Source organism: Canis lupus, chromosome 2 (genome assembly GCF_048164855.1).
Source record: "Canis lupus baileyi chromosome 2, mCanLup2.hap1, whole genome shotgun sequence".
Classification (NCBI taxonomy): Eukaryota; Metazoa; Chordata; class Mammalia; order Carnivora; family Canidae; genus Canis; species Canis lupus.
In genome coordinates this window covers 53,568,348-53,594,963 of record NC_132839.1, presented here as the reverse complement: position 1 = coordinate 53,594,963, position 26,616 = coordinate 53,568,348, and the positions used below count along the sequence as shown (strand labels likewise).

The following is a 26,616-nucleotide window of genomic DNA, read 5'->3' as shown; positions in this document are numbered from 1 at the left end:
ACATGAACTTTCACTCTGGAGGTTAGGAACTGCCAAAATGTATTCTCTTGTGGCTCAGTCTCCTGACAGCTTCCCATGAGTCGTGTCCCCTGTCTCCCTCCACATGTCCCACCACTCCTGTATACACGCTGGACCCTCATATGGCTCCTCTACTGTGAAGCCTCCCTTGAACCCCTGGATCCTTGGGCCTGGGCTACATTGCTACTGTGTTCGGCCTGTGTTGTAGAAAAATGTCCACAAGGGTCCTGACCTCTTATAGGATCTTCAGATCCTTGAGGGTGAAATGGTATTTTCTTTATCTTGTATCCTTCCAGGAAGAACACAGGGGATATAGCATTTATGAAGCACCTACTGTATGCCAGGCTCTGACACAATGCTTTCCTGCATTCTTTCTTTTTCTTACCCACCAGCACCTAGCTTTGGACCTAACATATAACGCATGCTCAGTAGATAACCCTGAAATGGACTGAAAATCCCCTGCTATGATGATTTCCATGCGGCCTCCTTTCCTTCGGTCTTCTGGCCACTGAAGCACACTCTCCCAAGCTCCCTGATGCATGAGGCTGAGGGAACCAGGCAAATGGCAGGATTAGCTCCCTGGGGAACTGTCATCTGGTGTCTCAGGGTAAGTTGGCCCCTCCTCTCCACCTCCTGCCCCAGCAGATGGGACTCAGTGAGTTTGCTGGGAACAGGAACAGATTGGATCCCCAGGACTCAGAATGTAAGAACAGGTGCACTGGGTAGAAAGCTCAGTCTGCAAACACAGGTGCACATGAGGTTTTAACTTTGTTTTTCGTGAATCGACTATTCTGCTGAAGTGGGTGGGGTGGGGGGCACCTAATTGCAGTTCCCTTTAGAAATGAGCTCCCTACTCTCCTGCTCCCACACCATTGTTGCGCTCCAGCCCCCCAAATCTTAGACTGTGCCAAGCCATCCCACTGGACAAATTCCACATGGTTACTACTGAGATGTTCATAGTCCCTGGCCCCTGGTCCCTATGCCCTCAAACTCTGCAAATTCTGTCTAAACTACCTCCCGCACCTAGACTTGCTCTCTTGCCATCCTTCCCAGGGGTTGCACATGAAGCTTTAGGGGTGTGTCAGGGAGCCAGGTCAGCTCTGTGCTGCTCCTGGGACCCAGGACCTCTCTGTCCTTGCAGGGCTAGCGTCCAAGGGGAGGGGATGCCCAGCTGCCTTCACTTGTCTTGAAGACATTTTATCTGCTCCAGGAAGGCCTCTCAACCTCAAGGACTTTGGCTAGACCTACAGAGACAGTCCAGGCTCTGGACTGATATTCAATGACTTTTGTTTTCTGCCCTGCAATAGCCCTGCCCAGAGACAATATACATTTGGAGGATTGGATAATGTGCACTTGCTGTACATTTGGAGGGATTGCAAAAATAATAATACAAGGACCAGGGGAAAAATTAATCAATAAATATATTGAAGTATTTATCCCAACCTTATAGATTGCCCCTAACATCAACTCTTTCACCAATAGCAGTCATGCCTTGATTTAGGTGCCAGGAACAGCTTGGGTAGGGTGCACTGCCACCTTCTCAGGGACTTCATGTCTTACTGTTGTCTGTCCCCAGCCATGTCACTCACTCTTTCTGGGACACCCTGATGCTGCTGGGAAGAGCCCTTGCTCACATTCCAATTGTCAGCACAGGCACAAAAGCAGATTATGGCAAGCGCTGGAATGAGAGTGGGAAAACCAATGAGTTTAGGCAAGTTAAGAAAGAAGGGATACATTTCCAGGAGGAGAGCAAGCAGGAAGTCTTCGTGGAGGAGGTGGCATTCAGTGTAAGGATTTATTTATTTTGAAAGATTTATTTATTTATTCATGAGAGACACACAGAGAGAGGCAGAGACACAGGCAGAAGAAGAAGCAGGCTCCTCAAGGGAAGCCTGATGTGGGACTTGATCCCAGGATTCCAGGACCACACCCTGAGTCGAAGGCAGATGCTCAACCACTGAGCCACCCAGATGTCCCCAGTGTAAGAATTTAGATGTATACATCAAAGGAGATAATCAATAAAACTACAGGATTGCCTACAGAATGGAAGAAGATACATATCTTAAAAAGGTTTGTAACCAAAATATAAAAAGAACTTATAAAACAACACTCCAAAAGCAAATAATCCAATAAAAATGGGCAGAAGACACAAGTAGACATTTTTCTAAAGAAGGCATGTAGATGGCCAATAGTTATAATAAGAGGCAGGGGCAGCAAGAGTGGCTGGCTGGGGAGCAGGGGTGATGGGGTGTATTGTACCCTGAGAATTTGCTCCAAAAGCAGAAGCTTTCTAATTTTTAAGCTAAAATGTTGACCTTATGAAAAGATGTGTGAGGGAGCAGAGGAAAAGCAAGACCATGGAATTATAGGGAGGGTGTTCAAAGTCTGAGACGGTATCACTGAGTGGTTCTGAGCAGGCTTGAGAGCCAGACTGCCAGGGATCAAATCCTGGCTGTGCTCCTGACCAGCTGCATGCCCTTCACCAATTTCAAAAGCCCTCTATCCTATGGATTCCCAAGCTGCAATGTGGAGATAATAATAATCCTCATGGGGGTGCCAGTTGGTTAGGTCCAACTCTAGATTTCAGCTCTGGTCATGATCTCAGGGTTGTGAGATCAGGTGCCTAGTTGAGTTTGCATTCAGCATGGAGTCTGCTTGAGATTCTCTCCCTCTCCCTCTACCTCCTCTCATGCACTCTCTCTCTCTCAAAAAATAAATAAAATGATAATAATAATCTTCATAAAGTGGGTATGCAAATGAGTTAACACACGTAAAAGACATAGACTGGTACCTGGTACATAGTAATGGCTCAGTGGATGTCAACAATGTTGGTGACAATGATGGTGGTGGTGATGGAGGTGATGATGGGCTCCCCTACCAATCAAACATTCTAGGGTACCTCTGTCCCCAATCCACTCCCAGCCCCACCTCCCAATGTTAGATCTCAGCTATGCTTCCGATTTCAGGCAGGAGAAGATGCTCGTGCCTCCCAGGTCTCAAGTCCCTAATTCTGTGACCATCTCCCTGTTGCCAACCCCTATCTCCTATTTCTGCTTGTCTGTCCCTCAGGAGTAGGGTCTGGGAGAGGCGAGCCCTGTTGATAGAGGCAGTATGTCATGCATGGTCATCAGAGCAGGTTGAAGGCAGAGCTGCTTCCCCAGCAGGGCAGTGGCCCTTGCCCTTGACTTCACCTTTACTTGCTTCAACTTTCTACTTAGTGACATCTACCCTGACAGAGGCACAAACTTGACCCAGATCTCACAGCTAATGAATGGCCAAGGCTGGATTCAAACTCAGGGAGTCTGATCTTTCACCACTGCACTAAAAGCCACTGCTGTGGGTCCTGGGTCCAGGTATCAAGGAAGTTCCTTGAATCTTGAAACTTTGAGTGGTCTTGCCAGGTCAATGCTGATGAGCCTAAATGGAATTACCATAAGTATGTAATAAATAAATTATAAAAAAGCAAAAATTCAGGCCCCAACTCAGAAAAATCAATTCCTTCTATTCCAGTGCAAACAACTCCAAAACTTTGTTGACTTAAATCCACAAAACTCAGGCACCTGGCTGGCTTGGTCAGTGGAGCATGTGACTCTTGGTCTTGGAGTTTTAAGTTTGAGTTCCATGTTGAGTATAGAGATGACTTTAAAAATAAAATCTTTAAAAACAAAACAGAATGAAACAAAACTCACAATACTCATGTTTGCTTGTGATTCTACAATATAGGTAGAGCTTGGCAGGAACAGCTCATCTCTGCTCCACATGGCATTCTTTGGGGCCACTCCACTGAGGATGTAGTTCTAGGAGGGTGCACTCACTTGGCTGGAAACTGATGCTGGCTGTTGGCTGAGGGCGCAGCTGGGGCTATCAGCCCAGGGACCCTCCTCCTGTGGCCTCTCCACAAAGCTAAGTCCAATTTCTGTAGCATGACAGCTGGGTTCCAAGAGGGAGGACCCCAAGAGGACAAGCCCAGTGTGCAAGCATTTCTTATGTGTCTGCTGGCATCTTCTTGCTAATGCTGCACTGGCCAAAGCTTGTCACTTGGCCAAGCCCAGAGTCCATGTAAGGGGGACTACACAAAGGCATGAGCACTAGACGGTGCAGCTTATTGAGAGCCAGCAAAGCGGCAGTCCACCTCCACTTATTTTTCCTAAGGCTCACCCCTCCTACTCTTGACCTCCTCTCTGCCAGTACCACCCCCAAATCCTTGCTCCCAACCACTTTCCTCTTTCTCTCCTCAGCCATTGTTCTCTCTTCACTGAACTGCCCCTTTTCAGCCAACAAACCACTTGAGTCACAGCTGTCCCCAAACAGCTTCCCTCAGCCTTGCTTCCCCTTAACCCTCTCCATTCCTTCCCTTTCAAAATTCTTCAAAGAGCTGTTGATGCTGGAAGCAGAAGAAATAATCTAAAGTCAGTTTACTGAATATTCTGATTTGCTCACTTAAAAAATATCTTTAATATCTTCAATGAATATGAAGATATACTTTCTATTAATGTATTAATGAATGTATTCAATAATATACTTTTCATGAATATAAGTAAAAGAAAAATGTATTCATAAGAGGCCTAAACTATGCTATGACCCTTGGCTTACAGTAAATTGATATTCCATAAAAAAATATACTCATGGGATGTCTGGGTGGCTCCGTGGTTGGGCGTCTGCCTCTGGCTCAGGGCATGATCCTGGGATCCTGGGATCGAGTCTGGCATCAGGCTCCCTGAAGGAAGGCTGTTTCTCTCTCTTGTTTGTGTCTCTGCCTCTCTCTCTGTATCTCTCATGAATAAATGAACAAAATCTTTATACACACACACACACACACTCATGTTTTGTTGGGAAAACTTTCTTCAAAATTAGTTTTTAATGAATTTGCCAAAATTGGTACAAATCCCTCAATTGAAAAATTCTAATCCATCCACCCACCCATCCATCTATCTATCCATCCATTCATCCATTCATTTATCCTACAGATATTTACTGAATGTCATTATGTGCCCAACATTTGGGACAAATGTAATCAAACACAGACTTGGCCCAGGCCTTCACGGAGTTGACAGTCTAATAGGGGAGGCAATTGTGACTCAAATGATTGTTTAAAAGAAACAATCAAACTGCAAGTATGACTAGTGCTACCAAGTAGAGGCACTTAGTGCCCTGACAGTCTATATTATGGGGTTTGATCTGCCAGGTGAGAGTTGGGGGTTGTTCTCCTTCAGAAGGGCTGCTGTTGGAGGCTAGAGCTGATGGATAAGTAGGAGTTAAGTAGGTGAAGAGGAGCAAGTGGAGCTTCCAAGCAGAGAAGAAACGCCTTGAGATGGGAAGAAGCATGACAAACACAGGGGCCAAAGTCTTCTTCAGTCTTCATTAGCATCTCTACCTTCGATATCCCTTAGGTGTGTTCCCCAGACACTGTTCACTGGCTAAGCCAACAGATGCTTTCAATTACTTGCATGCTGTTTTCACTACAGGGGTAAAGGTGACCATGTGACATACTTCTGGCCAAAGGGACACAAATGTCTATTGAAGGCCCCAGGGAAAGCTTCTGCTTTGCTTTTTTCTTTTCTTTCTTTCTTTTTAAAATATTTTTTCAAAGATTTCATTTTTAAGTAATCTGTCCCTCCAAAGTGGGGCTCAAATGCACAACCCCCGAGATCAAGAGTTGTGTGCTCTACCACCTGAGCTAGCCAAGTGTCCCTGCTTTCCTTTTTCTTATCTTGAACATGGTTGTGATACCTGGAGCTACAGCAGTTATCTTGTGACCATGAAGAAACAGCAGGAGGGAAAGCCAAGAGGATTACAGAGATCCTTGCTAGTCATGACATCACTGGGCCACTTTAACCCCCAACATCCAACACCTCCAAACTTCTTATTATATAGGAAAAATGAACTCCTATTTGTTTGAGCCAGTGAAAGTCAGGTTCTTTTTGTTACCTGCAGCTGAATACACTTGATATACTCAGGTTTCTATCCTTGACCTTTTTATTTTTCCACAGACTCTTACAAGGCATTCCCATGACTTTACATACAGCCTATTATGTCTAGACATGCAGATTTAGACCAAATCCCTATCTTTCTCTTGAGCTCTACTCATGTGTATCCACATCGCCTCAGGCTTGTGTCACAGGCCATGTCTGGTATTTTTACTGTCAGTATCTTTGCTTCAAGCCTTTTTGCTTCATAACTAATTGGCTGTAAGACAGTTTTGCCATAAAAGATAAAATCACAAAAAATAAAGAGGGGCATTCATTAAAAGGACATAATGAAACATGAAAAATGAATGACAAAATTAAAAACACTATTGAGAACTACAAAATATTTGAGTACATTCAAAATGTATAGTGTAGATTCATGGCAGTACTGTGCAAATAACTGTTTTTATTTTGTGGACTGTACCTAAGCACTTGTCTTCAAAATCTTTCCTTCATAGTATTAGAGTATTACACTTTTTCTCCCTTTTGCTTGATTTGTCTTCCTCATTTGGCATCCTGCTTTTCCTTTATTTGCTAAAATTTTTCCTTTATTAAAAGAGGTATCAGTTTTCAAATACTAGATGCATATTTGTAACTGAGCTTTATATTATGTTGTGAGAGCCTTCCACAGTGTTGCTTGTCCTTGGTGTATTGTCAAATATCCACTGATAGACATTCCAAAGTTATATGGGAAATGTTGGTTCCATACTGTGCATCATTGCATAGACCATTTTGAGGACTAATATTCATATAATATAAAAACGGGAGCCAGCTCCTGTAGGGATACCTGGCTGGCTCAGTTGGCAGAGGATCACACTTGATCTTAGGGTTGTGAGTCAAGCATCATGTTGGGTGTAGAGATTTCTTTTTAAGAATGGGAGTACTGAGTCAATGGAGAAGTGAGAGCAAACTATTAACCAGTTGATGAAACCAACAAACTATCAACAGTTATTTATCTTTTAGGTCAGAATTGCCTTATGGCCAATTATGTCGTGAAAATTCTGCAGCAAAATGCTTACATTGACACAACCTAGAGCCAGGGTGCTTGGATAATTCAGTCAGTTAATCATCTGCGTTAGGCTTAGATTGTGATCCCAGGGTCCTGGGATCAAGCCCTGCATCAAGGTCTCTGCTCTGCGGTGAGCCTGCATCTCCCTTTCCCTCTGCCTGCCACTCTGCCTATTGTGCTTTCTCTCTCTGCCAAATAAATAAATAAATAAATAATAAATAAATAAATAAATAAATCTTTTAAAAAAGAAATTACCTAGAACCCTTATAGGCAACTCAAGCCCAATATATCCCAATATAAGTTTATATTTTCTCCTAAACCTCCTTATTTTTCTGTGTTCCCAAATTAATTGACTATCTCACTATTTACTCCTCATTTTCCCACAGTGCCTAATGCCTTCCAACTCTTTTTTAGGTTCTTATTTTTGAAAGGCTGAAGTTCAGCTGCTGTAACAAAGACCCCCAAGTAACAGGGATAAAACAAGGTAAGAATTTATTTCCCTGTCACATAACCATAACCCGCTGGGAATAAGCAATACAGGCTGGTCTGGGAGCTTTATGGTGGTGGAATCTAGCCTCCTCCTAACATTCTGTTGTTCGGCCACCACTGAGTCATCTTCCTTAACATGGGCCCTTCCTTAGCTTGACTTGCCCTCACAGGTAGATCACAGCTAGCTGGCAGGGGAGAATTTACAGGTGGTCCTTTAATGAGATCTCCAGGAAATTGTGTGTATTACTTCTGCTTTCATTCCATTTACTAGAACTTAGTCATATGACCACACTGTGCTGCAAGGGAGGCTGGGAAATGTAGTCTTTATCCTGGATAGCTATGTGCCCAGCTAACATTTGGAGACTGTTGTTCTTATACAAGGGAAGGATGGACATTAGAGACAACTGCCAGTCTCTGCCATTCCCTATCATCTGAGCTGGGCTTTTTCAGTAGCTTCCTCACTAGTCTCCCTGGTCTTTCTCTCCCCTGTCTGCCCTTCATGGCACAGTCAATAGGATCTCTCTAATGCTCAGATCTGAGCTCTTCTGTACCCGATTTTAAGACTCTTTGGGGTGCTTGGCTGGCTCAGTTGGTAGAGCGTATGACTCTTGATCTCAGGGTCATGAGTTCAAGCCCCATGTTAGGTGTGGACCTATTAAATAAATAAATAAATAAACCTTCAAAAAAAATTTAAAAATAGGGGACCTGGGAGGCTCAGTGGATTAAGCATCTGCATTTGGCTCAGGTCATGATCTTGGGGTCCTGGGATATAGTCTCACATTAGGCTCCCTGCTGAGTGGGAGGTCTACTTTTCCCTCTCTGCACCTCCCCTCCACCCTGCTCATGTGTGTTCTCTCTCTCTCTCAAATAAAAAAATATTTTTAAAAAAAATTTAAATAAAAACTCTTCACCAGAACTCAGTGCTTATAGGTTAAAATCTAAACACTTAAAATAACATTCAAGACCATTTACAGACTCACAGGCCCCAACTTGCTTTTCCAACCTTGATCACTGTTTTTTCTTTTTTCTCCCTCACCAACTCCACACTCAACCTCACCTTTATCAGCTCCTAGCACTCCTTTTGGCATTCATCCCTTTGATGTTTTGATAATACACTCCCTTCGTGTGCAGTGCTTCTCCTGCGTTCTCTGCTTCCACATACCACTTATACTTCAAGACCCCAGTGGAATGGCACTTTACTCTGTGAGTTCTACTCTGGCTCTCATCCCTAGGAAGGATTAATTGCTCCTTTCCTTATGCTATAACAGTATTTGGTATAAGTCTGGAGAAGAGAACATATCAAACCAGAATCTATTATGTGTTTGTGTCTTTTCTATTAGATTGCAAGCTTAAGAGGGTCAGGAATTCTATCTTCAGAGCCTTGCTTGTGGTAGGTGTGAAATAAATGTTAAAAAAAAAAAAAAAGGCCATATCTGACGTGGAAAAATTCCCCTCAGCACCCATCAGGGGACGGACATCCCTATTTATTTTTAGATTCTCTCAGGTCCTTTTAAAGACTTAAAATCTCTCTCACAATATAGACATTAATAATAAACTTGAGGGGAAAAATAATACATTTATGTATTTGCTTTTATATGTGCAAGATATCTCTGGGAATATCCACAAGAAACTGTTATATTTCATCAAAACTAAAGTGTCATCAATCCCAAGATGTTTTGTTATTTTGTATCTGACAAAGACATAAAAAAGCCTGCCAAATGGAGAGACAAAAGATCCAGAATAGCCAATACAATTTGAAGAAGAAGAACAAAGTTGGAGGATTGATATTACCCTCTTCAAGACTTATTATAAAGCTACAGTGATTAAGACACCATGGTAGTGTGGAGGAATAGACAAGTTCATCAGTGGAACAGAACACAGAGCCCAGAAATAGATCCCTATACATATAGTCAACTGATGTTTGATAAAGGAGCAAAGGCAATATAATGAAGGAAAAATAATGTTTTCAACAAATGGGTTTGGAACAACTGGACCTCACATGCAAAAAATTGAATCTAGACACAGACCTTAAACTCTTCAGAAAAATTAACTCAAAATGGATCATAGACCTAAATGTAAAATGCAAACCTATAAAAAATGCTGCAGGAGGAAATCTAGAGAACCTTGGGTATGGTGATGATTTTTAAAATATAACACCAAAAATGCAATCCATTAAAGAAATCATTGATGGACTAGACTTCATGAAAGGTAACACTTCTGCTCTGTGAAAGACACTGCCAGGGGGATGAGAAGACAAGGCACAGACTGGAAGAAAACATTCACAAAAGACAGTTCTGATAAAGGACCATTATCCAAAATATACAAAGAACTCTTAAAACCCATCAATGCAAAAACAAACGATCTGACTTAAAATTGGGCAAAAGATTTGAAAAGACATCTCCCTAGAGAAGACATACAGATGGCAAATAAGCATATGAAAAGGTGCTTCACATCATACCTCATGAATGAAATGCATATTAAAACAGCAACGGCAGAGTGCCTGACTGGCTCAATCAGTGGAGCATGTGACTCTTGATCTTGGGATTGTGAGTTCGAGCCCCATGTTGGGTATAGAGATGACTTAAAAATAAAATCTTAAAAAACAAAACAAAACAGAATGTAACAATGAGATATTATTAGGATGACCCAAATCCGGAATACTGACAACACCACATGCTGATGAGGATTTGAAGCAACACAGACTCTCATTCATTGCTGGTGGGAATGCAAAATGATGCAGTCACTCTGGAAGACAGTTCAGCAGTTTCTTACAAAATTAAACATACCCTTACCATACAATCCAGCAATTGTGCATCTTGGTAGTTACCCAAGGGAAATGAAAATTTATGTCCACCCAAAACCCTGCACAAAGATGTTTATAGCAGCTTTATTCATAATTGCCAAAACTTGGAAGTAACTAAGATGCTCTTCAATAGATTGGCTTTTTGGAAGTCTCCATCATACACCCATAGTTCATTTCAAGGTTATAGAAGAAAACAAATCCTCTGTTTTCAATCTCCTAAGCCTTTTTTGCAAGGGCTGTGAAATGACTTATGTCCCTTGTAAATAATGGTTTTTTAATTCTTTTTTGGGTGTGGACAGATGGGTGGAGTGAGGGAGGAGGTTAACATTTATCCTTGTTAAATAGGATGCTGTTGGTGGCAGCCCATTGGTCTAAAACTCTCGGCCCACTGTTCTCAAACATCAGAGCCACTTGGAGGGCTTATTAAAACAAATTTCTGGGCCCCATATCCAGAGTTGATTCATTAAGTCAGGATAGAGACCAAGAATTTGCATTTCTGACAAGTTCCCAAGTGATGTTGATGATGCTGGTCTAAGGACCACACTACTACTACTACTACTACTACTACTACTACTACTATATTGCTGCTGCTGCTTCTTGAAGAGAAAAAATAATACATTTTTTGTATTTATTAATTTTGCTTCACGTGATATGCTTTGTCCCGTTTTCTGTATGTATGTATGTGTTCTTTTTAAAATGGAATATGTATCCCTCCAATATCTGGTATTTTGGCCCATGAACTTTTGTTTCCTTGTCTTTGGGAATGTTCATGCCTTTTTGTTGTTGGGGATGCTCATGCCTTTTGGGGATATTGCATTTCCCTGTGAGTCACAGAGAGAGGCTTCTCACATCCAAGCTTCTCTCTGCTTCTATAGCTTCTCTAGCATTTACTTGGTGGACAGGAGCCCATGCTAGATTGCTGGTTCATGGGAAATTCGAAGAGACTCTTCTTCTTTTTTTAAGATTTTATTTATTTATTCATACACACACACACACACACACACACACACACACACAGAGGCAGAGGGAGAAGCAGGCTCCATGCAGGGAGCCCCACACAGGACTCGATCCAGGGTCTCCAGGATCACACCCTGGACTGAAGGCGGCGTTAAACCGCTGAGCCACCCGGGCTGCCCCGAAGAGACTCTTCCATCTCAACTTCTTTCCTCTATAGATATATTATATCTATAAAATAATGTGGGTAGATTAGGTCAGGGTCATACACTCAAACGCCCTCTGGTTTGATTGTAAACAGATTACTATAATGAATGAAGCTGGCTAAGGGTGAGGCAAGAGGGAATGAGGGAGTCTGGGGTCAAGTGGAGTATGCACATTCCTGCTTTATCTGTTGAGGGTGGTGATGCTCATGGCCGGGCAGTGATGTAGACCAGTGTTATCATGAAGCCAGAACGGTAGATTTAATAGGAAAGTTCCCCATTTACTTAAAATGTCTGAGAATTCAGGGCACCTGAGTGACTGGGTTGGTTGAGCACCTGACTCTCAATTTTGGCTCAGGTTGTGATTTCAAGATCATGAGATCGAGCCCTGTGCCATGCTCTGTGCTCAGCAGGGAGTCTATCTGAAGTTTCTCTCTCTCTCTCACTCGTGCTCTATCTCTCTCTCTCAAATAAATAAATAAATCTTAAAAAATAAAATGTCTTAGGTTTGAATTCAGCTGGGGGTCGCAAGTCTGCCATCCCTGGCTTTTTAGGGCCAAAAAGGTTTTTTTCAGATTTAACAAGCCAGGAGTCTTGGAGTCTAGAGTATTCCCTTGAGTGACCTGCCAGGGTGAGAACTTCCTCAAAAATGGAAACGAGGCCTGTCTGGCATAACCTGTTCTTAGCAAGCCCACACTGGAGCCTTGTCCAGCTCGCCAGTCTGCACTTCTTAGAAAATGCTTGTTCCTCTTTTGGAAAGTCAGAACATTTGCCCATCTTCAGTCAGGTGGAGCCTCACCCGTTCTTAAAAATTCCTCAAAGATTACAAACACTGAGGAGGCCTTGGAACTTAACCAGAGAGGCCCTTGTTGACTTTAGAAGTTATTGGTTTTTAAAAAATTCTACTTTTTAAAAATAAGCCTCACCTCATTCTACACTTAGGTTTTTCCCAAACTCTCTTGTTACAGTATTCCATCACCATTTAAACAATGTTTGTCTTGACTCTAAATTCAGACCAGGTTTTGACCGCTTTTTCTCATATATCCCTTCCTCAATTCATATCAAATCAATATGGAGTCCTATCATAGTTGTGTGATGTTAGGAAAGTCACCCAAACTCTCTGTACCTCCATATTCCCTTCTACAAAGTGAGAGAATTCAACTGGGTGGTCTTCAAGTTTATTTCTACAGCGAGGTTTTTGGGTTAGGGATCTTTGACAATTGGTTAAAAACTATGGACACTTGGGGTGCCCAACTGGTTTAGCTGGTGGAGCATGCAACTCTTGATCTCAGGGTCGTGAGTTTAAGCCCCACATTGGGCATAGAGATAACTTTAAAAAAAAATCTGTGGATCCTTATTTCAGAAAAAAAAAAAAAAGATTACATGGCTTATACTAGTTTACCTTGTTGCACTTGCATTTGCCAAGACCAGCATTATGTTTTCTTTTAGAAGACAGTTCTCCCCACTCCAACAATTTGGTTCTAGATGAGCTGCCAATAAAAGTGCTCCCCCCAACTCTGTGCAGAAGAGTGGGCATATCAAGTCCTTTTCTGTTTTTGTTTGTTTCTCTTCTTTTGAATGGAACCAAAAAGGAAGATTCTTTTTCCTCTTTGGTAGAAAGTCAAAGGTATGAATCCGGATCTGCCTGGGGCCATTTTCCTGCTTTGCAAAGAAAGCCTTTCTGTGTAGACCTGAGGGAAGAAAGAGGCTCAGAGATTGAGGGATTGGGAGGGAAGAGGAGAGAGATTTCTCCTGGTATTTCAGTCCTGTATCTAGCTGTCCCTGACACCCATTTCTACCTTTTTAAACATTTGGTTCAGTGAACTAATAAATTCCTTTGTTTTGTTTTGTTTATGTGAGTTTGAGTTGACTAACTGACATTTATAGCAAAATGAATCCTGGTTAGTACAGGTTAAACATTAGCATCTTTTATACCATCAACCCTTATACTTCAATACTGTCCCATTCCTTGTCCTTGTTGTCTTCCCAAAGTCTATCTTCTTTTAACGCACCTTTAAAATGTGTTATGTAACTCTGTACACAAGGGCTCAACTGGTTTTGCTGAAATCAAACAGAATTTTAGTTATTATCTTCTATGTACTTCATGTTTTCACCTCCCTTCCCATAAGACTATGTTTTGGAGGACAGGAACCTGTGCCTGGGTGGCTCAATTGGTTCAGCATCTGCCTTTGGCTCAGGTCATGATCCCAGAGTCCTGGATGGAGCCCCATGTTCGGGCTTCCTGCTTAGCAGGGAGCCTGCTTCTCCCTCTCCCTCTGCCCCTCCACCCTGCTCATGCTCTGTGTGTGTCTCTCTCTGTCAAATAAACAAATAAAATCTTAAAAGAAAAAAGTTCTGAAAAGTGCTTTGCACATAGTAGAACTCACAAAATGCTGGGAATTGTGAGGACAGGATGGATGCATCATGAGAGGAGCCCACTAACCTCATGCACTGTGACACTCTTAAACATGCCATGGGGATCCCTGGGTGGCGCAGCTGTTTGGCGCCTGCCTTTGGCCCAGGGCGTGATCCTGGAGACCCGGGATCGAATCCCACATCGGGCTCCCGGTGCATGGAGCCTGCTTCTTCCTCTGCCTGTGTCTCTGCCTCTCTCTCTCTCTCTCTCTCTCGGTGACTATCATAAATAAATAAAAATTAAAAAAAAAAACAAAACATGCCATGAATGCTGGCAGCACTGAGAGCCTGAGTCTCATGGATGACGACAAGGTCACAAGGCAAAGGAGACCCTCCTGCCAGGAGTCCCAGGGTCCAGCCTGGAAGTGGAGAGCACACGTGACTCCCAACAATATCCCACTTCCCTTGGGAATCCCAGTCAGCCATGGCTAAGGAGGACAGCAGCTTCTGGAACTTCCCCCAGTGAAACAGAGCACCAGCAGTGAGAGCCTAATTACTGACAGTAGTGGCCACAATCACCGTCTGTTTTTAACCTGGGAGCCCCTGGCCTGGCCAGTGGGTCCCTGTCCTGAGGCCCTGGGAAGCTCCTGCAATTATATATAGCAAGGGAGCTGGGTACACACATAGCACACCCATCCCTACACTAGGGACGTTGTTAGCAGACAAATAGCATGCTTTATTTACTTACGTAACTGCAATCTTCCAAAGACATGTTCTCAAGCAATGGATATTAAAAGCACATTTACTGTCATGAACGTGCGGGGAGCTGGGGGTGGATGTGTGACGGTGTGATACCACCAGGGAAGTGTTTTGACTTGAAGGAGCGTCCTTGACATCCCAGAACCACTGCTTGGATGGTGGTGGAGGGGGGCTAGAAAGCAATGGGTCTGGTTAGCCGCTAGGGGGTGCTGGGGAAGCAGGACACCTTAAATTTGGGCAACGCGTTTCCCTCGCCGGCTCTCAGAGGCCTGGGGTGGGGCTGCTTTTCCAGACCGAGCCGAAGGCACGTGGCCCGTGGGGACTGGGTGGGGACAGACCTGCGTCGCCCAGTCTCGTGCTATGGGTTCTTCCCGGCTTCCGCTACCAGGAAAAGCCAGGGAAGTTCTGCACCCCCCCGGAGTGAGAGGGGGGTAAGCAGCCCCAGAGATGTCTCTTAGCTTCATTACACTTCTAAATTGGGCTTCTACGTCCAGGCCACTTCTCCAGCCCCTGAGCCAGCTGTGTTCCTTCCCGCTCCTTCAGGCATTGAGGGCATCAGGGTAAGACGGGGAGAGGACAGGGGAGACAAGCATTTCTCCCGACAATGATCTTGTTGTCTCCCCTTGCAGGCAACGGGACACCCACTTCTGGGCAGCAGCCACCTCAGTTTTTCCAGATGAGTGGGTGTCCAGGAAGTACCCACCGAGGCGCCTCCAGCAGAATGAGTCACTCACTGGTAAAATGGCAAAAGAATGTATTTGCCGAAACCACAGAGACATTTTGCCCAGGATCTGGAAGCCTGGGGCTTTTCCGATGCTGCTTTGGTGTTGTTTGGCACTGGCCAAGGTGACCCACTGCAGCGGCCCAGAGAAGGTTTCCTGTCCCTTAAAGAGCCCTTTGGGTAACAGAACATGGCTGGGAACGGTTCACCCACCAAGGGTGCTCCCCTGCACTTGAAAGGGTCGACAGAAATGGAATCCCTTTTAAATCCTCAATCCCACCCTCTTCTACATCAGCAGAACCCATTGCTTTTTTTTTTTTTTTTTTAAAGATTTTACCTTTAAATAATCTCTATCCCCAAGGTGAGGCTCAAACTCACAACTAGGAAGTCAAGAGTCCCGGGCTCCTCTAACTGAGCCTGCCAGGTGCCACTCCCCACCCTATTGCCTTCTGGATAAATGAGCAGCTTCAGAGCCTCTACTGAGTCAAGAAGCTTGCTTGCTTGCTTTATTTATTGGAATTTTTTATTTATTTAAGATTTTATTTATTTATTCTTGAGAGACACACACACACAGAGGTAGAAACAGGCAGAGGGAGAAGGAGGCTCCCTGCGGGGAGCCCAATGTGGGACTCAATCCCAGGACCTGGAGATGGCACCCTAAGGCTAAGGCCATCAGTGGCTCAACAGCTGAGCCACCCAGGTACCCCCTCCCATTGCAATTTTGATTTGCATTTCTCCCATGGATGATGATGTCAAGCCTCTTTTCATGTGCTTATTGGCCATTTGGATGTCTTCTTTTGAGAAATATTGATTCAGATCCTTTGCCCATTTGTCAACTGGTTTGTCTTTTTGTTGTTGAGTTATAAGAGTTCTTTGCATTCTGGGGGCTCCTGGCTGGCTTAGTCAGGAGAGCATGTGACTCTGACCTTAAGGTTGTGAGTTCGAGCCCCACATTGGGTATACAGATTACTTAAAATTTTTTTTAAAGTTCTTTATATTCTGGATATTAGACTCTTATCAGCCATGTTATCTGCCAAGTATTTTCTCCCATTTTGTAACTTTTTTCACTTTTTTAAAAAAGTATTTTATTTTTAAGTTATTTCCACCCTCAACATGGGGCTGGAACTCACAGCCTTGAGGTCAAGAGTCACATACTCCACCTACTGAGCCAGCTAGTCACCCCTCACTTTTTTGATAGTGTTTTTTGAAATACAAAAATTTCTGGTTTTGATAAAATCCAATTTATCTATTTTTTCTTTTGTTGCTTATGCTTTAGCTGTCGTATGTGATAAATCATTGTTTAACCCCAGTTCACAAAAATTTACTACTATGTTTTCTTCTAGGAATTTCATAATTTTAGCTCTTACATTTAGATGTTGATCCATTTTGAGTTAATTTTTGTAAATGGTATGAGGTAAGGGTCCAAACTAATTGTTTTTCATGTCAACCTGCCCCAGTGCCATTTGTTGAAAAGACTTTTCTTTCCCCCCATTAAATGGTCTTGCCACCCTTGTTGAAAATCAATTGCCCATGAATATATTTCTAGACTCTCAGTTCTGTTCTCTTAACTTATTTTACTTCATATAATGCCCTCAAGGCCCATCTGTGTTGTTGTAAATGTCAGGATGTCCTTTTTTATGGCTGAATAATATTCCTTTGTGTATACATATACCACATTTTCCTTATCCATTCATCCATTGTTGGACACTTAGATTGTTTCCATGTCTTGGCTATTGTGAATAATGCTGCAGTGAACATGGGGGTGCAGATATCTCTTTAAGATAGTGATTTCATTTCCTTTGGATAAATACTCAGAAGTGGAATTGCAGGATCATAGGGTAGCTCTGTTTTATTTTAATGTTTTTAATTTAATTTAATTTTTTAAGATTTTTATGTATTTATTTGACAGAAAGATAAAGCCAGAGAGCACAAGCAGGGGGAAGGGCAGGGGGAGGGGGAGAAGCAGGCTCCTCACTAAGCAGGGAGCCCAACATGGGACTCCATCCCAGGACCCTGAGATCATGACCTGAGTTGAAGGCAGATGCTTAACCAGCTGAGCTACCCAGGAGCCCAAAAGATGAGCTTTTGGAACATGGCCTTGTTGACACCTTGATTTCAGATTTCTGGCCCTCAGAACTGTGAAAAGAAATTTCTATTGTCTTAAGCCACCAAGTTGAAGGTAATTTGTTGTAGCAGCTCTAGGAAACCAATATACCAATAAATATCACTTATAATATTAGGACAAATAATTGTTATTGGATCCCTAGAGAAGCAAATGTAGTTTTTTTACACTATGCTTGTGTTGCTTGAAAGAGATTTTCTAACAATCAAGGTCAAATGGACTCTTGTTTGTTACACACCATCTGCTTCCCAATATTGCCTTGTTTCAGATAGTGGTTGCTTTTGGTGGAGAGACTCTACGAGGAAGAGACACAACAGAATCTCCTGGGTGATACAAATATTCCTCATCTTGATAGTGGTGTCAATGAGTGATGGTAAGTAAACATTCATATTTGTCACAACCCACTGAGTAGTACTCTTAAGATCTGAGCATTTTCCTTTACATAACTTATGCCTTAGTTAAAAAAGAAGAAAGCATGTGGTACCTGGGTGGCTGAGTTGGTGAAGCATGTGATTCTCAATCTCTGGGTCGTGAGTTCGAGCCACACTAGGTATAAAGATTACTTAATAATGAAATTTTTTTGGGCACCTGGGTGGCTCAGTTGGTTTGTGGCCAACTCCTGATTTTGGCTCAGGTCATGGTCTCAGGGTCATGAGATTAAGTCTTGCATGGGGCTCTGTGCCCAGCGCTGGAGTCCAAGATTCTCTCCCTCTCTGTCCCCCTGCTTGCACATGTGCTCTCTTTCTCTCTCAAATAAATAAATAAATAAATAAATAAATAAATAAATAAATAAATAGATAAATAAATAAATAAATAAATAAATAGATAAATAAATAAATAAATAAAATCTTTATTAAAAAAATAAAATCTTAAAAAAGAAAAGTAGCTTGGGCAGCCCGGGTGGCTCAGCAGTTTAGTGCCACCTTCAGCCCAGGGTGTGATCCTGGAGACCCGGGATCGAGTCCCACGTCCGGCTCCCTGCATGGAGCCTGCTTCTCCCTCTGCCTGTGTCTCTGTGTCTCTGCCTCTCTCTCTCTCTGTGTCTGTCATGAATAAATAAATAAACTCTTAAAAAAAAAAGTAGCTTGCTTGACAGGGCACCTGGGTGGCTCAGTTGGTTGAACTTCTGAGTCTTTATTATGGCTCAGGTCATGATCTCAGGGTGGTGAGATCAAGCTCGCCATGTTATGCTCTGCAGTCATCGAGGAGTCTGCTTGAGATTCTCCCTCTCTCCCCCCACCTATTCACTCTCTTCTCTCTCTCTCAAGTAAATAAATAAATCTTTAAAACAATGTGGGTTGGAGCTCTGGGTGGCTCAATTGGTTAAGCATCTGCTGCCAGCTCACGTCATGATCCCAAGGTCCTGGGACTGAGCCCCACATCAGGCTCCTTGCTCAGCAGGGAGTCTGCTTCTCCCTCTCCCTCTGCCTGCTGCCCTCCCTTCTTGCGCTCTATCTCTCTCTGTCAAACAAACAAATAAATAAAACATTAAAAAAAGCAAACATATGTGGGTCATGACTGTTTTTCCCCAGACTTTTTTTTTTTTTGGTCCCTCTGTTTTTTTTTAAATATTTTTTTAAATTTTTATTTATTTATGATAGTCACAGAGAGAGAGGCAGAGACACAGGCAGAGGGAGAAGCAGGCTCCATGCACCGGGAGCCTGATGTGGGATTCGATCCTGGGTCTCCAGGATCGCGCCCTGGGCCAAAGGCAGGCGCCAAATCGCTGCGCCACCCAGGGATCCCCAGGTCCCTCTGTTTTTAATTGAGGTAGAGAAAAAGATCATCCACCAATTAATATTAGGGTTTTTTTTAAGTTTTTTTTTTTTTTTTTTTTTTTTAGTAATCTCAACACCCCATGTGGGGCTCAGCCACAACCATGAGATCAAGAGGCTCTCATGCTGTTCTGACTGAGCCAGCCAGGTGCCCCTAATATGACCTGTCGGTTTAAATCCACTTTCTCCTTGAAAGCATTCTTAGTGTAACTCCCTGACTTCCTATGCCAAATGAGCCACTAATTTACAGGTCTGTGGATAGCTGCCATTCTGGGATTTCTCCCCCGCCCCCCCCCCCCAACGAACCCATTGTATTCCTTAGTAGATTTCACTTTCCTTCTCCTGAATTCCAATTTCATCTCACTAAGGTATTTCCTTGTGGTTTTATGTTTGTTTTGTTTTGTTTTTGTTTTTGTCCCACCCGCCCCAGAAAAGGCTATGGGGAGTCAATGATGGGTCCCTCTACATCTGAAAAAAAATTTTTTTTTGAAAAACATTTTTATTTGATCTTTTGGCTGGGCATACAGTGGCTTGCAGGGTCAAAACAACATTTCCTGAGAAGTCAGACGGTATTGTTTCAATTATATTCTAGAATCTAATATTGCTGATGAGAAGTTTGAGGCTGACTGGATATTTATTTTGCAGGTGACCTGATTTCCTCTCTCCAGAAATTTTAGGATGTTCTTCATGATCCTTAGAGAACTGTATCATCAGGCTCTGTCTAGGGGTTTTGCTGGGCTTTGGTTTTGTTTTGTTTGTTCATCTTGCTTGATACCTGAGCCTTTTCCATCTGAAGATTCAGGCCTTTCTTCAGTTTATATAGATATTTTCTTCTGTTATTTTCAGCCTCTCTGTTTCCTTCCTTCCCTTCTTCTCTTCCTCTGGAACTTCCAGCCGGGCTGCTGTTCTTGTGCTTTAGTTTTTCTCTTTTCTGGCTCCGTGTAATCTGCTAGTCCTTTCAGGGCTAGAATGTCCCCAGCAGCCAGCCCCAAAGCCTCCAGGCACTCACCTGTCCTCGCTGGCTGGTCACATCCCCTCCCACAGCTGTATTTTGTGGTCTGTCCAAACATACCTTCTCCACAACTCTCAGATTCAGACCCAGATTTTCCTCTACCTGTTCAGTCCACACAGATGTCTCACAAATGACTTAGGATCTTAACCGCAATCAGGGTGCCTGACTGGCTCAGTTGGTGGAGGGTGAGACTTTTTTTTTTTTTTCAAGATTTTATTTATTTATTCATGAGAGACACAGAGAGGCAGAGACATAGACAGAGGGAGAAGCAGGCTCCATGCAGGGAGCCCGATGCAGTACCCAGGATTACAACCTGAGCCATAAGCAGACACTCAACCTCTGAGCCACCCAGGTGCCCCAAGCATGAGACTTTTGATCTCAGGGTTGTGAGTTTGAGCCCCACTTTGGGCGTAGAGGTTACTATCAATCAATCAATCAATCAATCAATCAATCAGAAAGGATAAAAGTCTTAAATCACAATTTCTCCTACCTGTAAAGATAAAACACCCCTGGTGTCTCCTCTACCTTCACTGTACACTACAACTGCTGACACTTCTGATCACCAAATATGTGTGGGGTGGGGTAGTGGGGAACGAGGGATCCCCACACTGAACAATCTTGACACACCAACCGGATGTCCCGCAGCTCACTCAGTTCTGACATCGTCTATCTGGAAGTGGCATAAGATCCCACAGGTTAGGGGGCTCAGTCCCCAAAAGACCGCCCCCTCTTCAGATACCAATCACCAATCATGGGTCCAGTTGCTACCTGTGATTCTGACCCACTGGCTATAAATCGGGTTCCCACGACCCCTTCCTCAAATTTGATTATTTGCTTGTGTGGGTTACAGAACTCAGGGAAACAGGGATCTACTTACTAGATCACTCGTTTCTTAGAAAGGATAAAGGAGCAGCTAGATGAAGAAATACATAGGTGAGGTGCAGAAGGGTTCTGAGCACCAGAGCTTTGGAGCCTGTGGAGCCCAGTACCACCCTCCTGGTGTGTGGATGCATTCTTGTTCACCAACTCATCCTTCTGGGTTTTTGTGGAGGCTTCGTTAAGTAGGCACAATTGATTAAATCTTTAGCCATCGGTGATTAAACTCAGTCACCATGCCCTCTCCCTTCCCCAACTGTGGGAGGTGGGAGCGGGAAGGTTGGGCTGAAAGTTTGAACCCTCTAATTAACCCTCAAGGTTGGTTCCTCCAGCTACCAGCCCCCTTGTCCTTAGGGGCTTTCCATAAGTCCTTCATTGATGTAAACTTGTGTGATTGAAAGCAGATTGCTATGAATAACAAAGAGCAACTTTTTTGCTCTTATCACTTAGGAAACTCCTAGGATTTTTCGGAGCTAGGTGCCAGAACCAGTGAAGACAAAATATATCTTCTTCTTATAAATCGCTGTGTCACGTAACTTCCCCAACTCTCTCCCTCTCCTGTGTCAGTGAGTGGCTTCACCAGTCAACCAGGCTTTCAGACACTGCCAGCCCCCTGGGTTCAGCCCACAGGGTCTCTGGGGGATATCTTGTACCTGTTCCTGTCCCTGCCTCTCTGAGCCATGGGTCTGGCTGTGTTCCCACCTTTGTTCTTCACAATCACCTTCCAGAGCACTCCACTTTTTTCACCATATTGATTGTCCTTACTTTTGTGTAAATGAGAGAAAATTTGGGAAAGGAGTGAGGAAGAGAAGGGGAAAGGGGCAAGGTGCAGGAGTGGGGGTGGTACGGGAGGGAAAGACAAAAAAAAAAAAACAAAAAAAAAAAGAATGGAGACTCAAAGAATAGGTCATTTCTGAAAGGATAAAGACTGCCAGTAGATCTTTGCTTTTAAGGGGCCCCTGGGTAGCTCAGCTGGTTAAGCATCGGACTTTTGATCTCAGCTCTGGTCTTGATCCTCAGGGTAATGAGATAGAGCCCTGAATTGGGCACCATGCTGGGCATGGAGACTACTTTAAAAATGGAGAGAGAGAGAGAGAGAGAGAGAGAGAGAGGGAAGAGAGAAGAGAGAAGAGAGAGAATTGCTTTTATACTGATGAAATTAGGGTGAAGTCACACTCTGGGACAGTTTTAAAGGGGAAAGGAAGTCAACAAAGGATGACTGTCATGCTGTGGGGTGAATGTGAAGGGAGGACTCTGAAGGGGCAGGGAAGATGGGGAGGGGTTCCCCAGCTCACTCCGTGCTGAGCTTTTTGAGGATGAGCTGAGGGGAGACCTCCTTCTCAGATGCTCCCTCACCTCCCCCAGTGTTCAGAGTGCCAGCTGAGACCAAAGGCCTCAGTCCCAGAAGCCCCACAAAGAGTGAGAACGGGTCACATCTGGGATTACAGCAAAATCTGGATTGGTCTAGATGGGGAAGAATGGGGTGAGAGAGAGCAAAAGAGAGCAAGAGAGAGATTGATTGATTTTAAGGACCAGATTGGTTAGTCTGAAATCCATAGGGCGGGCTAGAAACTCAGGCAGGAATTGGCGAAACAGAATTCCTGCTTCCAGAAAACCTCTGTTTTTTACCCATGTGGCATTCAACCCATTGGGTGAGGCCTACACACATAATCAAAGATCATATCCTTTCCTGAAAGGCAGCCACATCTACAAGGCATCTTCACGGCAACACCTAGGGTGGTGTTTGATTAAGTACCAGGTACTAGAGCCTACCCAAATTGATGCTTAAAACTTACCATCAAAATAGTGAGACTGAGACCCAAAGAAATGACCAAGGTGGGCAGCTTTTCTACTTTTGAGACAAACAACCACCTGAGAGGAATTGACGAGATAAAAGCAAACCAACAAACAATCCCAAACCATGTATGTTTGGGAGCTTTAATTAGTGAGGAATTCTAAACAGAATTTGGTTCAGGACAGGAAATTAGTAAAAATAACAAGGTGTGTGTATCAAGACTTCTCCAGCTCTGGATTGTCCTCCTCTGATGGTACAGATGTCTGGAAGTCTCTGCTTCATGCTGCAGGGACGTACTGTTCACATCAGAGATGGATAATCTTGCTTTCTGGAGGGGAAAGGGAGTCAGAGCATTCTTCCTGCCCTGACCATTTCTTCCATAACTTAAACTAAAAAACATCAATATACCACTGTGACAGATTTGGGGGCCACCTGCCCAGGGCTGCTGCGGTAGGTAAGATGGAAACCAGAGCAACCAGGTTTGGTGTTGCTTGTTCCACAAATGTAGAGATTCATGCCGTGTGGAAACAGCACTGCCTTCACATGACTCACCTTTCTGAATCAAAGTCCGGCTGTTTCCTGAGGTCTAGCTCCCGCTGATTAGAACACTGGTTAGAGCTGGTTTCACAGAAGTCCTGATGCTTTCCCACCAGGGGTGGGATAATGATGGGACAGGGACTCAGAGATGAATTTTGGCATTCATGTTTTTTATGTTTATTTAATTTAAGATTTTATTTATTTATTTATTTATTTATTTATTTATTCATTCATTCATTCATTCATGAGAGACACAGAGAGAGGCAAAGACATAGGCAGAGGGGAGCCCTGTGGGGAGCCAGATGTGGGACTCAATCCCAGGACCCTGAGATCACGCCCTGAGCCCAAGGCAGATGCTCAACCACTGAACCACCCAGGGGTCCTGTCTTTTATATTTAAATCCCTTTCACCATGATGGGCGCTGAGGGGGGCACTTGGCGGGATGAGTACTGGGTGTTATGCTATATGTTGGCAAATTGAACTCCAATAAAAAATTTTTTTTAAAAAATCCCTTTCACCTATTTCATCCTTCCTCCTCCCCTCTGGCAACCTCCAGTTTGTCCTCTGTATTTAGGAATCTGTTTCTTTCTTTCTTTTTTCTTGTTTGTTCATTGTTTTTTTTTTTTTTAGGTTCCACATAGAAGTGAAATCCCATGGTATTTGTCTTTCTCTGAGTTATTTCACTGAGCATAATACCCTCTGGGTCCATCTGTTTTGTTGTAAATAGCAAGATCTCATTCTTTTTTATGATGAAGTAATATTCCATCATGTGTATACACCACATCTTCTGTATCCATTTGTTTATTGTTGGACCCTTGGGTTTCTTCCATATCTCAGCTATTGTAAATAATCTTCCAATTCACAGAGAAGTGCATGTCTCCCTTTGAATTAGTGTTTTCCTATTCTTTGGGTAGATATCCAGGAGTGGGATTGCTGGATCTTTTGGTATTTCTATTTTTACTATTTTGAGGAACCCCCATACTGTTTCCCACAGTGACTGCACCAATTTACATTCCCACCCACAGTGCACAAAGATCTCTTTTCCTTCACATCCTCGCCAACATTTTTTCTTGCCCTTTTGATTTTAGCCATTCTAACAGGTATGAGGTGATATCTCATTGTGGTTTTGTTTTGCATTTCACTGATGATGAGTGATGCTGGGCATCTTTCATGTGTCTGTTGGTAATCTCTATGTCTTCTTTGGGAAAATGTCTATACAAGTCTTCTGCCCATTTTCTTTTTAGATTATTTCTTTTTTTATGTTGAGTTGTATACATTCTTTATATATTTTGGTTATATTAATATAACTATAGACTACTAATAATATATTAATGATGTAACATTTATATTAATCCTTTATAGGGTGTATCATTTGCAAGTATCTTCTCCTATTCAATAGGGTGCCTTTCATTTTATTGATGATTTCCTTTGCTGAGCAAAAGCTTTAAATTTTGGTGTAGGCAGTGTTCAAATTTTAACATGAATAGGCAAACTAGAAAAATAGGCAGGTCCTGACACCAACCTGGGGTAATATTGCTGGATTAGTCAGCTTCTGCTAGGTGATGATGCAGTAAGAAATACTCCCAAATCTCAGTGGTTTATAACAAGCACGGCTTACTTCTCACTTACATTATATGTTGGTGGCTGTAGCTGTGCCGCATATGATTCTCAGCCCAGGACCCAAGTTGAGGGAGCTGCTTTCTGGAACTTGGTGTTCTCAAGGCCAAAGGAAAGTGCAAGGCCCCCAGAGGAAATGTAAAATGGCTCTTAAAGCTTCTGTTTGGAGCTGGCATATGTTATTTCTACCCTCATCTCTCAGGTCATACTAAATCACATGGCCAGGCCTGATGATGGGGTGGGGAAGGTCTGTCCTGAGGGAAGTCATGCAAATCTCATGGCAGGGACAAACAGTTCTTTTACAGGAAGGGGCACAATGGATAATGGGGACCATGCTTCAACCTACCACTCCTGGTCAGCTTTCTTTTCAGAGTGACATCTAGTCGTCGTCTTCTTCTTCTTCTTCTTCTTCTTCTTCTTCTTCTTCGTCTTCTTTAAAAGATTTTATTTACTTATTCATGAGAGACACATAGAGAGAGGCAGAGACATAGGCAGAGGGAGAAGCAAGCTCCTTGTGGGGAGCCTGATGTGGGACTCGATCCTAGGACCTTGGGATCATGTCCTGAGCCAAAGGCAGATGCTCAGCCACAGAGCCAGCCAGGTGCCTGACAACTGGCCTTCTTCACAGCATTATTTAATTAATGCAGCTAACAGTAAGAGTCTTTTTATGCCAAGGAGGCCATGGGAGCACAATAATAAGAACAGGCACTGAGGTGAAGAGGTCAGAACTTGACAAGAAGGTCTCTTGCCAGTTCATGGTATTCAATCCGCAGCATCAGAAGGAGGCCCAGCCCTCTCCAGGCCACTGGGATTTCCTCTGGGCACAGACTCAGGTCACTACGTTCCCTTAGGTCATGGGTTCAGCCTGTCTGGGATCTTGGTAGTCGGATTTTTTGGTGGTTTTTCTTTCCCCTCCTAATAAACAAAGTCAGGGGTCAGTTGGGATGAGCTGGCCACTGTCTGAAACCTACGGAAGAGTTGTGGTTTTGCCTGCTGTAAACATGTAGGAGGTGGGGCAGGCAGATGCAGGCTGAGAGGTGAACCATCATCTCCAGAAGCCACAGGCCCCCAATTTCTCTCTCCCCTCTGATTTGTCAAAAGAATCAGATGGTTCAAATAGTAGCATTTCAGATCAAAAATAGAATCATATAATCACAGAAGGCAAGATTTGGAAGGAACTATAGATATCATCTGGGTGCCCCCTCTGGAAAAAAGAGAGCCCAGATGTGGTAAGTGAGGAGCCCAAGGTCCCCCAGGGAAAACTGGGCATGTGGCATCCCCTCATCCCAGGCCCAGCATCTGCAGGGTGGCTGGTGAATATTTGCTCCATGAGGGGAGATTGAGGAAATGGACTTGTCCATGGACACCACTCCAGGATTTCTAGGTGACAGGGCTCCAGTGGAGGGTCAGGCAGCAGTTCAAGGTCTTCCAGAAAGGAGAAGATTCCTCCTGTTCAGCTAGTGTGGGGGGGAGGGACGTTGTCACTTGTGAAGCCCTCCTGGTTTGTCACTCCAGCTTCTCAAGGTTGTGCCAACTTAACCCAAAAGCATTTCCGAATACTCTGGGAACAATCTGTGACCCACACACAGAGCAAGCAAATCAGAA

The 26,616-nt window shown here is 43.5% G+C and overlaps 1 long non-coding RNA gene across 4 annotated transcripts in view; it reads left to right on the top strand.

Moving 5' to 3' along the window:
• Nucleotides 1-415: 415 nt before the first annotated feature.
• Nucleotides 416-26,616, top strand: part of LOC140617719 (uncharacterized) — a 37,308-nt gene continuing 11,107 nt past the window's right edge. For 3 of the 4 annotated variants that reach the window (XR_012017906.1, XR_012017907.1, XR_012017914.1), the window contains exons 1-4: nucleotides 416-625; nucleotides 7,408-7,477; nucleotides 15,186-15,292; nucleotides 17,668-17,772. This is a non-coding gene — a long non-coding RNA (uncharacterized lncRNA). Of the gene's footprint in view, nucleotides 626-7,407; nucleotides 7,478-14,881; nucleotides 15,117-15,185; nucleotides 15,293-17,667; nucleotides 17,773-26,616 lie in introns of those variants that run through there. The other variant, XR_012017908.1, reaches the window with a different exon arrangement.